The sequence below is a fragment of the Xiphophorus hellerii genome, chromosome 7 (assembly GCF_003331165.1).
Source record: "Xiphophorus hellerii strain 12219 chromosome 7, Xiphophorus_hellerii-4.1, whole genome shotgun sequence".
In the NCBI taxonomy this organism is placed as follows: Eukaryota; Metazoa; Chordata; class Actinopteri; order Cyprinodontiformes; family Poeciliidae; genus Xiphophorus; species Xiphophorus hellerii.
This window is the reverse complement of record NC_045678.1, coordinates 7,407,177-7,422,237: the sequence shown is the minus strand read 5'-3', so window position 1 is coordinate 7,422,237 and position 15,061 is coordinate 7,407,177. Positions and strand designations below refer to the sequence as shown.

At 40.0% G+C, this 15,061-nt stretch overlaps 1 protein-coding gene across 2 annotated transcripts in view; it reads left to right on the top strand.

Moving 5' to 3' along the window:
• The first annotated feature begins 239 nt into the window (after positions 1-239).
• The window catches only part of LOC116722831 (probable ribonuclease ZC3H12C), a 28,770-nt gene continuing 13,948 nt past the window's right edge, over positions 240-15,061 (top strand). The window contains exon 1 of one of the 2 annotated variants that reach the window (XM_032567163.1): positions 240-370. The gene's annotated coding sequence lies outside the window, so the exon portion shown is untranslated. Of the gene's footprint in view, positions 371-9,384; positions 10,881-15,061 lie in introns of those variants that run through there. The other variant, XM_032567164.1, reaches the window with a different exon arrangement.

Here is a 15,061-nt window from a genome sequence, read left to right as displayed (position 1 = left end):
CCCCACGCTACTATTTTGATGCGTGGCACGAAATTGTAAAATAAACGAATAAAACGCATTAGTATCATTCACTTAGTGCTAACATTGCTAACTAGGTTAATTTGGAGCTGTTTCGGAGAATGTAAAAAAAACAGAAGCGCAACATAACATATCAATCAGACGTGTCTTACAGATTACGGCCGCTAGATGGAGACATTACAACAGAATCGGCGGGGGAAACACTTCCGGTTCTGTCAGCGCGCGCCGTATTTTATATGTGGCATTGCAGAAACGACAGCTGGCTTTTGTTCCTACAGCCTGTGCTGTCATGGAGGAGAACTGTAATAAATGATGGAGGCTTAAGTCAAGACGCCTGCGGTGCCATGTGAAGGTAGGTGGTGACCCGTCACCTCCAGGTTTATCCAACTCGGAAAGCGCTCGGGAAAGAAAAAGTATCTTTTTAAGTTTTCCAAACAGGGGAACAGTTTCCTCTCTCTGTCGCAGTCAGAGCCGAAAATGACCTTCGGTGGGAAATAAATGCTACTAAACACAGAAAAAAAAAATCACAATAATCTCAGTATATTATAATCCAAAGTGCACAACGTGATCTTACTGCTTTTATGACAACAATTGGTTCCGTTCTGCTGCCAAAAGTTTTTACCTATTGATCGAGCAGCATTAAGATGAACCATAACAATAACTGTCATTTAGATTTGGGATTATAAAAGCCAAAATACAAGCGAACAGCTTTCAAGTACTACTTTGTGCGCATAAAAGAGCCTGTTGACATTTTCTTCTAAAATACTAAAATAAAATAAACACTAAAATAAACTGATTCACTGGTGAATAACCAGTAATTAATAACTATCTGCTTGAAGACATGCAGGCTACTGCTTCCCAACTGAGGGTTAAAAACAGAAATCCCTTAATGGGTCCCTTTTTCTATGTCATCTACAACAGTCTGCCATATTCAATAAAAATAATATTGAAAATAACTTGTAAAAAGTATTTAACATGCTATTTGCTAACGTCACATTTCTGCATCAAAATATTTTTTTTATTATTATTATATTGGGCTAATGTCATATTTGTATTTTATATCTGATGGTTTTTATTAGTTGTAAGCAAAAAGATTAACAGAAATAATGTCAGCCTGTGTAACTAACCTACATAATTTGTTTCACTTAGTGAGCCGAGTTGAATAAATGAACTATTTTCAATAATGTTTTTTTTTTTTGTTTGTTTGTATTTTTGAATGGGTCTGTATTTCACATGGGCCACATTTCCGTGAAGGAGAATTTCTAGGCATGCACTTCTATCTTTAAGCGCAGAGGAGCTCATCCTATTTACATGCACATTCTCACGGTTGTCTGGCTGCTAGTAAACAAGGTCTTTGTGGTTTACAGCCATTACAAATGTATTATTCCAATGCAATTTTTTTTCTTTTTCTTTTTATCAAATTATTTTATTTTCCCATTACCCAAGATACACAGCAACACTATAATGCGGGGAAAAAAGAAGAGAAAAGGGGAAGTGCTGCGGGTACGTGGCTGAACGTGTGTGGTTGTTTATATTGTGTGAGCTTAATAATTTTTTTTTTTTTAAATCAACTCAAAATGATTTCTTCACGCATTAATTTGTTAGCTTTTTAATCCTTGCAGTATCACAAAGTGAGTTTTTTTTTTATATGATTCGCTCTTAGGCATGAATTCAGGCTGTTTCTCCTTTTGACTCTGTGCATGCTCTGCACATGTCCTCATGTGCCCTTTTACCTCTCTTTTTTTTTTTTTTTTTAGCAAGCTGCTGGTCAGGCTGGGATGTGTGTGTGTGCGTGTGTGTGTGTGCGTGATCAGCAGGAGCAGCACCATGGCACACTCCTAAAGAAAAGGCAGGGGGATGGAAGGGGCTGAATGACGTTCGGCCTGGCAGCTGGGAGCTGCTCCACGCCATTGTTCCCTTCTGACCCCCTGACCCGGCACTCGCCCCGATGACACTCACACACACACCCCCTTTCACACACCTGCAGATAGGCAGACACATGACCTCGCATGCACACACACGCACACAGAAGGATGCACAAGCATATACGTAAACGTGGATCTGTGCTGAAGTGCACTGGAGACACATATGCACTCTGTGTTCAATAGGCCAGGCCTGCAGGGGGGGGGGGGGGGGGGGGGACCATCTATCATGACTTAATAAGGAAGCTGTGAGCTTAAGTGTGTGTGAGGCTGATGTATTATATGTAAAATAGAGAAAATCTGGCATTAAAATGACAAAAACCTGATTTTATTACTTTCCATAACTACATTGAAGTCTCTTTATGACAAAAAAAGGAGATTTTACTTAGTTTTATTATATATTATTGTTCTGCTAAAAACTGGTTTTCCTTGCTTGCAGGGCATAATGCAGACAAGAGATGTTATCAATCCAGCTGAGAGAATAAGTAATTATGATTTTACTTTCTCAACTGTATGTGAGGAACTTGCTGCGTTTAGAAAATATCTGCCTTTTAAAACCCTAACCAGGTTGATTTGGTACCCAGTTGCAGTTCGAGGAATCTGAAATGAAATAAAGTAGCTACCAAACATAGGATGATGCACAAGAGAAATTAGCTTAGACAGGATGTACAAAATACTGAAGCTGGAGTATAAATAAATTCTATCGATTAATCGAATACTCTTTATATTATGGGTTTTTTTTCGAAAATGTGATATTTTTCGCCATTGTACCCCTTGGGTTCCTGTAGTCCAGAGAGCTGTCAGCTCACCGTCGCCTACCATCTTGTTTTGCTGCTTGTATTTATTATTAAAATATATTTTTACAGTTGATGTGCCGAGTCGCGCGCCATCCCCGCCCCTACGCATTGGCCTCGCGCGCCAGGTCTGAGTATTTGTAACTCATCAGCGCCGATCACGTGCGCCACTTTGCTCTCAAGCAGAACGACTCGGAGGGTCTTGTAGAGCAAGTCACCAAGTCCGCCTGAACCGGAACTAATATAATCTCTGTATGAGGGTTCGTTTTGGGAGAACACCGCACCGAGGTCTCACAACTTGCTTGGCTCACGCATGCTCAATGCGGACTTGGCCTTTCCACTCTGAGTTCAGGTCCGTTCTCAGAAGGGAAAGTTAAGAAATAAAAGCTATTTCTGTTTTCTGTCGTTTATTTTTAAGGAAGGAAGGAAAAACTTGAGTAAAATCAGAAATCGGATTAAGTTATGAACGGAGAGTTGAGTAGTAACCAATTGTTACATTTACTTGAGCAACCTTTTAAGAAATAAATTACTTTTCGGGGCGGTTTTATTAATGCATTTTTACTTTCGTCAAGTAATAATAAAGTATCATCAATTTCTGGATAATCTACCTACTGTGAGCAACTTCAGAAAACCAAGAATAAACATGTTTTAACCAAATAAAAATAATAATAATAATGCACCAGATACCGACCCCCAGCTACAGTTTATGTGAAGGTGACAGTTCTGGTTTGAGCTTGTTTGATGTTCTGATGTTAGTTTCTGTCTGCAGAGACAGTTTTTATTAGATTAAAAGTTAGAGTTTCTCCTGCCTTCATTTTTTGTAATTATGTTATTCATTCCTATTGTTGTTTTTTTTTTTTTAACATAACCTCAAACTTTGTGCCTGTCTGATGACAATTTTTAAAAATAACATCAGCTGTATGCAGCTCCAGCCTTAGCGTTAAACACGAGGGTCAAACTCCATTCTTCTGCATCTTCACTGTCCTGCAACATTTAGCTGTGTCTGTCCTGCAGGACATCTGTCCCAGCAGGTTAAAATGTCTCCTTGGCAGGCCATCGTGTTCTTGAAGGACTCCTGGCCCCTGGGGGCCAGAGTTTTACACTCCTGGTAAAAACAATCAGAACAGAGAATTCAGGGTAAGTGAGTGCACATTCGAGTGAGTCGCTTCTTTCGAGACATTTTATTAAGCTGCCTGCATATTTCTCTCTATGTCAGATGATTTTTTTTGTTAAATGTGGATTTAAATACATGTAAAAACTTGTAGTAATGTGAGGTCAGTAGCTTCATTTGACCATCTAAATGAGCAGAGATTTCCGAAAGAACAACACTTTGCTTCTTGCATGTTTCAGCCATCTTAATTTGGACATTTCTGCTTTCAGTGTAATATTTTACACAAAATATTTGATGGTGTAAAACGTGAACAGTTCTCTCTGTGATCTCGGGTTGGAGATTTAATTTTTTTTCTGCTCCTGCTTCCTGCTCTGATAAATAAGACGAGAGAACAACGGCTCTTTTACTTTGAAGGCTTCCTAGCGAGTTGCCGTGGAGGTTTAATTGGTCTGAGTTATGTGGTAAATCCCAGCAATGTGTCTTTCTTTGTGTAGACGCTGAAGCACTCCATCTCCATTACACCAAACACAAGCCTGTAAGAAACAGCAGGTGGTGTGTGTGCGTGTGTGTGTGAGTGTGTTTGTATGTTTTCATGCTGCCTCCTTAAGTGACCCCGAGGTCACCGGCCCTAAAGCCAAACTTTTGTCCCTTCAAAGTCTTAGGTGACCCCGTTCCATCCCCCTCTACACACACACACACACACCCTCCAGTGGTCTGGTTGGTTTAGTTTCCCTCTTCATAGGTAGGAGCATGTGTAGAGGCTGTTAGTATAGTATTTTGTGACGTGTGTGTGTGTGTGTGGCTGACCCCAGCTGGACTGCCTCTTGGTCTCCCTATGTCCAGCCCTCAGGCCTTGTTAAGGGGCCGGTATAATCCCTGCTCTTCGGCTCCATGTTTATCCAGTGGGCTGAAAGAAGGCCTGCTGCATCTCCTGACGTTTCCTTTATAGATTCACTGAGTGTTCATTTTATCATCAGGTATTTGTTCTTAGTCGCTGTATAAAGTGTTGGATGTATGAACTGAGGCGCAGGTCGGTGTGGTTTGATACATGACTTTGTCTGCTTTCGTTGTAAGATGCCAAACAACCGACCCGTACCGCAAAGATAGGATGGCTTAGCGATTCGTTTCAGAAGCAATTTTTTTATTTCGGAGATCAATGTTTCTATTCAAAAGGTCCAGAGATTCGATTCAAGCGACGTGACCGGCAACGGGAAAAGACCGTGTGAACAAAGAGCCTTCATTTAAACCAACTTTATGAACTCGTTCTTGTACATTGAACAAAAATAGGATTGTGCATCCAATTCTTTAACTTAAGCTATTAATATAAGGTCAGCTTAGCTGCCGGGCCTTTTCTTAAATAAATTTTAAAAAACTTCCAAGAATTATTCGAGATAAATATGGTGGCCAAGTGGACGCGTAATGCAATGTGTAGTCTAGACGTACAACTCGAACGCTTTTTAAAATACATTTTTGAGCATTTTGAACCGATTCAGAATTAGAAAATGCGACTCTATGGAATCTGATTTTTTTTTTCTGCACCTCTACTGTAGTGCACTGTTCAGTTGTAGATCCACAGGATAATGGCATCGTTAGAGTGCAGATACTCGCATCACACAGTACAGTCCAATGATTGAGTCACTTTTGTTGACTCTCAACGCTATAGGCATTGAGAGTCCTACTGGCATGGAAGCGCCTTCTTTGATATAACATAAAGTAGTATTCTGAACCATACCAACCCATGTCGTACCGATCAGTGGAAACAAGTCAGTAGTTTTCATGTAAACCAAAGATGTCCAAAGTTAGTCTTCAAGGGACGTTATCCTGTGTGTTTCAGTTACAACACAACAGACCTGCAGGGAGAGCATCGATCAGAAAGGAAACCAAAAGACCAAAGGTATCCAACAATATATGTTGGAGAAAAAAAACTACCAACAGAACTGCTATTAGATGTGTACTCAACAATTCGTATAAAGAAAGTCTCTAGACTTACCGCACACTGTGGTGGACTAGTAGTAGAAGTTGTTGTGGTCAGATGAGAAACAAATTTGAGTTTCTGTCCTACATGCAAGAGCCTGGAAGAAAAACACTGAACAACCCCCAGATTTCACTGCCTCCCAGTAACATGGTGAAATCCGTAAACTCTGCAGGAGAAACCTGGATAAAAACTTGTCGACTTGGGACCAGGCCAGAAGTTCGGCTCACAGCACGATCATTTTCCTAAACATACAGCATGAGATACAGTGGAATCATTTGTAGCAATGTATATTCATATCCAAGAATGGCCCAGTCAAAGTCCAGCACTAAGTATCTTTGGGAATCTGTGTCGAACCACAAAATTGAGGTCTGCAGATGCTAATGGAGACATTGCAGCAAAAGACAGAGGGGCTCAACACACCTTTCTGATTTTCTCTTCTAAGAAAAGATAAAACCAATTCATTACTTTTCCTTCCCTTTCAGAGTTGTGCTCTACTTTGTGTCGGTCCATAACGTACAACCCTAATGTAATATATTAAAGTTTGTGTCTGTAGTTGTATGTAAACATCGGCTGGGATGTCGAAGCAGCTCTGGGAATGTAAATCCAATTTGTTGGTGAGAGGAAGGTCAGAGGTCTTCCTCACAAGATAACATCGGCATAAATCTTAAAGACGTTTTTATTCGATCAAAATGTTGGACGGGGCTAAAAAAAAAAAGTATTTTCTGGGTTAAAAAAAGAGAAAGACACTAAATAAAAAAAGCCATAAAAAAAGAAGTACGTGTAAAGAAGTTGGGATTGATATTTTGTTAAACTTCATAGTTGCACGTTCACCTGGAACTGGCCTGTTAGAAAATATTTCCATTCAGAACTATTGAATTTAATAAAGGTTAAAACTTGAATTTCCTACATAAGGTTCGACATAATTACAGACACCGTCTAAAGGATTTTTATATATAAATAAGTAAAATATTTTTCAAATCTCTCTGGAGCAGACGTAGACGAACAAAGTCGGAGTTTAGGTGATGCAGAAAAACAATACCAGGTATTAGTTCCCCCCCCCATCTGCCTTGCCGCCATGTTTGAAGGAAAGACTGTGCAGGTCAAGGGGAAGCTGCTCTTATTTATCCAGCGTAAACAGCAGCTAGCTCCACGCTGGCTTCCACAGGCCTGGTAAGGTGCAGGCAGGCGGCTGAGAGCGGGACACCTGTTCATCCTGCGACTACAAGCAGATGGTCCACATGGCTCCCGCTTCCCAAGGGGAAAACCTGTCAGCTGAGCCCCAATTAGGGAGTCCGAGTCGGAGAAGAGCTGGGGGTGGTGATGGTGGTGGATGTGAGGCTCCGCAGGAAATCACCCTGATTGGGAAATGATGTGAGAAAGACGTGAATTTAGAGAAACCGTTTAGTTTGTTTTTGATTTTCTCTTTCGGTTTTATGTGTGCACCTAACTCCACTGGCTGGTTTCAGAACACCTCAGATTTTTTTCCATTAATATGGCTTGAAGGCATTGAAAGAAATGCAAGAGAAAGTGCCAGAGAGTAGCTGGACTTTTCTTAGGAGAAAAACAAATTCTCTGGACCAAAAACAATTCCCGTCACAAGAAAAAAATAAATAAATAAATTGAACCACCGTGGCCTGGAAAGTAAAGAAGTTCTACTGAGTTAAGCTTTATTAAAGCTGCAGCATGTAGGTTTTATGAAAAAAAAAGTTTTGTTTTTACATATTTCTTAAAACTTTCACTATGTTGTGACAGTATAAGACAGATAATTTATGGGGGGGGGGATTAGCTCCTCTGCCTTCTCCCCATCATCTGAACAAATACATCCGTCAGAAACAACCAATCAGAAGTAGGATGAGGGTCTTAGCGCTGTCAATCATCCTCATGTACACAAGCGCCGCCTTTCTCTCTGCTAAGTTACAGCTGGTGCAGCTCAGGCTGGCTAGCATAGCCACCGATGAATAAACAGCTGTTCTGGAACGGTGAGTTGTTTCGTTGCTGTTAGCGCATTTAGCAGCACATACACGAGCGTCACTGACACGGCTAAGGCCCTCCTCCTGGCTCTGACTGGTTGTTTCTGACAGAGAGCGAAGCATTTCTGCAGTGTTCATTTGAATACCAAGCAAATAAACTTAGTATAAAAAAAACAAATCTAGGACCAATGAACGCCTGAATATCGTATCCAGAAATAAATGTGTAAATTTAACAAACATCTGTAAATTTGCACCTTGTTCTCCTATCAGTTATACACAGTGCATCGCCGTGCTGCGGTTGGTGTTTGTTAAGGCAGAAGCAGGTCCAGCCTCTTGATGCGGTTAAACAGATTTGCATAGTAAACCTTCTGGCATTTACCTTGAAAACCTTTGAGTGCTCCGTCACAAAAAAAGAAAAAGAAAATACTACAAACGCTCCTGTGTGTAACCTGGAGCTACATGTGACTGACTGATTTGCATAACCCGGGCTTCCCAGGCAGGAAACACTTGGCTGCTATTTTAGAGCCGAAAATTGCTCCACAGCAATATCCACCGAGTGAGGGCTGCGGTTTTGTTTTAGAACGCAGGGACAATGACGGAGGGCGTGCGAGGAAAACCCGAGGAAGGAAAATGTCAACGGGGAAGTGAAAAATGTTAAGCAGCTCGCAGGTATTGTTTTTGTGATCATTTTTTGTTCAATTGAAAGCGGTGGAGCAGATCAAAGCGAAAGGAGTAAAATAATTGGGAAGCAATGACAGAAACATGTAGAGTTTAAGGTTAAAAACGGTTCCTGTTGCTGTAGTAAAAACTGTTTTCTATAGAACGTGTTAATGACTTAACTGGGCATGTCTGGAAGCACTTTACCCCCAGGCCACAGTCTGCAAAGAGATCAGGCCACCAGGATAGAAACTCTGGACGGAGTGAGCCGGCCCAGACCTGCTGGCTGAGTCACAGTAAAAAACTGTAAAAATAATTTGAATTAGAAAGGAAAAAAAAAAAAAGTCATAGACGGGGAAGTAAACAAGACAGGAACTCCTGTGATTTCAGCTTGGTTGTATGCTCTGCATGTAGAAGGTGTTAGGAAATATTTGTTTGTAGAATGAAACTTTTATCAAAAAAATTTTTTATTTTTTTTTTTAGATATTTGTTATACCATCACTATGTTGTGCGATTTGAGACAGATAATCATGCATTTCTTTTCTTTTGATTTAACTCCTCTTTCTTCCCCCAGTGCTAACTGGAAACAGGAGGCGGGTCATAGCGTTGTCAGTCACATCGTGTACGTGCTGCTCACAATGTGTCAGTCATATCAAATACATAAAAAGGTTTTTTACATACTGCAGCTGTAAGAAAACATCTTAAATTCAATATTACGAGACAGATGATGCAGAAATAAATGGTCACCTGGAATCAACATACAATGTGAAACAGAATAACTTTTTTTCCCCCACTCTGACATTAAAGTTATTTTTGTTTTAGGTTAGCTGTGTTTACTAAAATGACAGAAACAAAGTTTCATTAGCATACAACTATAAAAAAAAGTCATAGAAATTGTCTTAATTTATTTCTAAAACCATTTTCAGTGTTTTTTTTTTTGTGTTTCTCATGTTGACATGTAACCCATATGTCAAAAACTAATATGTCACCGAGAGCAAATATAGTCAGATATTGAAACTGGTTTAACTTGACAGATTAAAGGTGCAATGTGGAGAATATTCTGACATCTAGTGGTGAAGCTGAATACTGCAACCAAAGCAAAAATCAACGTTAGATAACATTGATATATTGGGAACATCGACAATGAAAATATGGTTTACACTTTAGCCCAATCTGACTATTTCATCTCAAAAGATTTATAGCGTATTGTCTTTTTCTTTAGCAAGCTGTACACATTTTATGCATAAATAACTTTTTCCCTTTATGCCTCAGTACTTTCAATACTTTTTCCATTTCCCTCCTTTGGATGCAAACTCACATCCTAGCATCCAGTCTGGAATCAAACACCACATTTAGTATAATTTGCGTCATTCTCTGAGTCGACCCCGTCCCACAGACAAAGGGGGTTGAAGGCAGCAGCCTACCTCACTGGGCCAGGTGTTCCACAGAGCTCTGAACTCGGTCCTCAGTATTTTGTTTTTTAACTCATGCTTTCTGCTGTTTGATGCCTGTAAATATGGTGCGTCTCTGTGCAGCTGCCCTCTGAGGGCTCTCCATTGCACCCCCCTCCCCACCATTGTCAACTCACACACTCTCGTCCATTCATGGCTTGTGCCGGCGGACGGGCTGCTGGTGTGTGTGTGTGTTTTAGCATTTTTCACCATGTAAGACCCATTTTTCCAAAAAAACCACTACATTGTTTGTGTTGGAAATACAAGAAGAAGTGCTGTTTTTGGGTTAAGGGTTAGGTTTAGGACTAAGGTTTCCATTGAGTTTTAGGGTTAGGCCTGTACTGGTAATGGCTAGGTTTAATGTAATGGGCTGTAGAAATCAATGGTAGTCAATGCAAAGTGCATGTGATGATAGAAAGACATGGTGTGTGTGTGTGTTTTTGTGAGGTTAAAATAGGGGAGGGCAGAAAAGGGGTGGAGCTATTTTACCATATCTTAGTGGTCTCTTTTTATTGGTAGATGGATGGGGGATGTTTGGAGAGTGTTGAGAGGACGCTTTGCTCAAGTCAGGGAGTGAGAGGTGTTAGCTAGTTCTCAGATAAGCTGCTGTGGTACGGGGAGACGGAGCAGCCTCAGTGCAGGGAGGGGATGGTAGATGAGTTACACTCCATCTGTTGTCAGTCACATTGAAAAACCTGCAGCTTCAGGACATTTTGCACTGAGTTTCCTGATCAACAAAGGAGAATGTAAAAGGTTGATCTCAGCTTCATTTTCTCAGGTGGATCCCGTTGCACTTTTCTCCTTTTTTTTTTTAAAAAAAAAAAAAAAGGGAAATTACCAGTAACTTTGCATACTGGGCTTATTTCGCCACTATCAATACTGGGAAGTTCCCTTCTTTAGACTTTCAGCCTTTGCTCCTGAATTGACCAAAGGTTGTGTTTCGTGACAGAACTTTTCTCCGGTTTGGTTTTGGATCTGAGCGGTAAGTTTGTTTTTCCATTTTTCTTTTGACTTGATTTAGCGCATGTTTTGTCGATTTGTTGCAGGTTGCAGCATTTTAATCAATGCACAAACTGAAACCTCCCTATATTACAAATGCCTTCCACCCCGGGTCACAAACGTGTGTCTATGTTTAGTGCAACACGGCCAGTGCGACGGGTTTTCTATTATTCAAGTCCTTGAAATTTGTCGAGAGACTCGCACAGTTTGCTGAACTTAGCATTTAAATAAAAACTTATTTGTGGGAGACTAAACTAGACTTTGTACAATTAAAGTACATAAAAAAAAGAGTTGTATTTATCTGTGTATTTTATTTCTTTTTGATAGTTTTACTGCAGTTGCACAGTTTTCACAGGACTTTATTTGGGAGAAAATCAGTTTCTGCTCTAAATCTGAAATGAGTTTTTCTCTGCTTACACATTCTACTTTATTGATCCCAAAAGGTAATTTAATGTTGTTGTAACTCATAATAAATGCAATATTCTTCCAAGAGTTTAATATTGTCACCTTCCTAAAAAGTTAAGTCATTATTTTTGCCAAAAGTGGGGTTTTTCCCCTCCTAAATCAGATTTAGAACTTTTAGAAAGAAAACAAAGTTGCCAAAAGTGTTTTTTAGGCTAATCTGATTACTTATGGGATTTTATTAGGAAGGTGACAATATAACAAACACATTTTGTAAAACTTATTTTAAACAAGGAACACTCTGAACGTCCGTATTTTATGCAACATCTGTGATCCTGGTTTGAGTTAGAAGTGTAGAGGCAAACTCAGTCAGCAAAACTTGGCGGAGAAAAATCAGGATTTACCCCAAACACCCCCCACCACCACCACCACCACCACCCCGCTCAGAGGCAACAGAACAGACAGACAGTGATCATATGTATCATGGAAGATGAATCTGCGCACCACCAGTTGCGGGAAAGAGGCAAAGGTGGGGAGAAAAGGAGGAGGATCCTTTTAGGGAGATCCCTTGTGGCTTCAGTAGGCATCTGTTCTCCCCCCCAGCCCGGATACCCCCTCTCTTTTGCCCCCCTGGTCCCTCCATCTAGCCTGTCGCTGACGTGGCGGACCGGCTCACGGCCGGGCTTAGCCGGCAAATGGCAGTCGGGCGGCGCTGGGCCCTGAGGGAGCGGTCAGGGTCTGATCTCAGGGGAGCTCATCCCCCCCGGGGAGGCCTAACCCCGGACCATCGCAGCATGCAGGGCATCGGCAGGCAGGGTGGAGGCTGCCGCATCTGCTCACTGTGGAGAAACTTAGAGAGAATTTGGTCAGAAAAGCTACGTTTTCTGTATCGTCACTTTCCTAAAATAATAAGGCCTAAAAGTGATTTTGGTCAAATAAAATAAATCACCACTTTTTTGGTAAAAAATTTTTATTTTTTTTTAATTAGGCTATTATTTTGGGAAGGTGATGATATGATGTTTGTGCTGTAATATTTTATTTCAGATCTTCATTCATGTCCTACTGGGGACATGAATTAGCATACTAGTAATAGTAATTAGCTTAATAATTAGCTAGTTAGTGTGGCTCTACATTCCACTGCTTCAACCAATCAAGGCCAAAGACAAACAAAAAAAAATGTTGATCAGAAACAGGTGCTGCTGTGACTGAAAAGGTGATCAATAAAGCAATGAATACATTTTTTTTTTAAATATTGAAATTCCTTAATAAGAAAGGGATTATCAGGTATCATTATCATAATAGAAATTTTATTATGAATATGATTGTGAGCAAGAATTTTTCTAATCAGAATCTTTGAAGGTTCCAGTAGTTAATTATGCTTGACTAATAAAAACAAGTAAGAATTTTGATTCAAATTCATTAATATAATGCAACGCAACACAGTTCTACTGGATTTTGATTTTTATTTTATTTGTCTGTCAGACGTTGATAGCTCAGCACAGAAAGGTTAACATTTCAGGTCTGTTATGAAAATGAGAACCAGATTAAATATGTAAAGTTACTAATCTGAGAGTCTGATTTTGTTCTCTTGTCGTACAGACAGATTAATACGATCAAATTTCCTATTTCTAGAAAATAGTTGATTGTTTTCCAACAAAAGGCGTTCACTAAAACCTCTTTTAGAGCTTTAGCAACATGCGAATCAAAACATTGTCTTTACATCTATATACATAATTTAATGTAAAAAAAAAATATATTTATTTCCAGAATTTTTAAATTTAGGAACCATTAGAGTTGTTTGTCGTCTTGGTTACGTTAGTCAACACGTTCACAGTCACAGGAGTTTTTTCTTGCTTTTCTAAGTCTTCATTTTTGCTGACTCCTCAAAGATCCTATGTGCAGCTGATGCTGGTGTGTCTGCTGCATCACCAGCTGTGTTTTGCAAGTATTTATGTTTGTGTGTGTGTGTATTTTTTTGGGGGGGGGAGATCAGGTTTAAAGCCCACCTCCGCCCACCGCCACCTCCGTCTGTGCATGCTGCTCCGGACCCGAGAGAACAATACTGCCGTCACAGGGGGACAGATTGGGTGGCAGCTGCATTGTTGAAGGACAGCAAGCCAGACACACTTCTTCCCCCCCCCCGCCCCACCCAACACACACAGGCTCACTCTCGCTCCTTCCCTTTGTACTCCTTTTGTTGTCGGTGGTCTAAATTATTCCGGCTCTCTTGTGGCATTCAGGATGACAAACAGCGCCACGGCAGATTAGACGTCGTGGTCGGGACACGAGGAGGCCCCCGCTTTCCGGTGCCTTAGTCTGCAATTTTAGGTATTACTCATTAGAGCTCGAATGGAACCACAGGCACGCTTTCTGATCTTTTGAACTGGCTTGTACCAGGATAGACAGAATGTGATACGTTTATATGACTTATAGCAACAAAAAAAAAAGATAATTTAGATTTTTTTTTTAATTGATTTTTTTTTAAGTGAGTCACTTTACTGTTGTCGGGTTTGTTGCTCAGTCCTCAACCACACAACTTTCATGTTACTACAAGAAGTTGCATTAGCTGAGGCAGCTGAGTGTGTCTATCCCACCGGCTGATCAACTACAAAACCAGGAAAAACACAAGTTTCATAGTTGATCAGGTTTGAAAAATTTTACTTGGCTTGTGTACACAAGCCAAGTAAAACTTTTGGCTTTGGGTTAAGGTGCCTGGCCTTGGCACCTTAAACCAAAGCCAGACACGGTCGGGATGCTCTGTGCAAACACTCCACATTCCCTCATTTTCAAACAGTAGGGAGCAGATTGGAAAGATTTATTTGAAAAGAAAAAGTATTATTTTTAGTGATAAATCCTTACTTTTGGCTATTTTAAATAAAAAAAAAAATTTTTAATTGTCACTTGAAGTCAGAATTCCGATTTCAGGTGTTCAGGCAGCTCCGAATTTAATTACAAACATACAATGAAAGTTGCAAATTGAAACTATTAACTCTCCTAAAAGTTTGCATTGGTACAACGCTGTGGCCTCCACCAACGTCGATTACAGAGATGTCGTTCAGCCGAGAAAATGGCAGCAAACGCTCTCATTCAAAAATGTAAACATTTAATATTTGTAAATATGACCTTGCATGTCAGGTTTTGTATTGATGAACAACTTTGTAAAACTGATTGTATGTCATTCAGGAGCTTTTGTTTGTGGTTGAATAGAAAAAACTACTTTGTGCAAACATGGTTTTGCGTTGACATAGCCTTCGATTTGACCCAAGTTTAGTTTTGAAGGCGTGGTGCATTCAGGTTGCACTTTGATGCAAGAATTCCCACGCTCTCAGTTGGAAAACCAAAAAGAATCATTTATAGAGTCAGATTTGAAAACTTGGAGGTCTTCAAGCAGCCCCAGGTTCAAAGTTCAAGATGGCCGTTTGGCGTATAACATGGTGGTAAAAAAAAAAAAAAAAAAAGTTGCAGGTTTATAATCTGGTTTTTTTTAACTTCAAGCTTTTTTTTCCTAAATTTTCTACATTTATTGTGAAAAATAAAATAATTATTGGTTTGATAAAAGGCTTAGTTTTGTTATGGTGCATTTTACTTATACTATTTATTGTAAAAATTTGTGAGTTCGTAGTTGGAAATACAACAGGAAGAGCATCCGAAGCACAAATTCCCGCTTGGTCTTTGAGTCCCATGTCCAACACGTGTAAAAGTGGCAGATATGAACTATTTATCGACACTCGTCAATAAATAGAAATGCGTAGCAAGAAATAC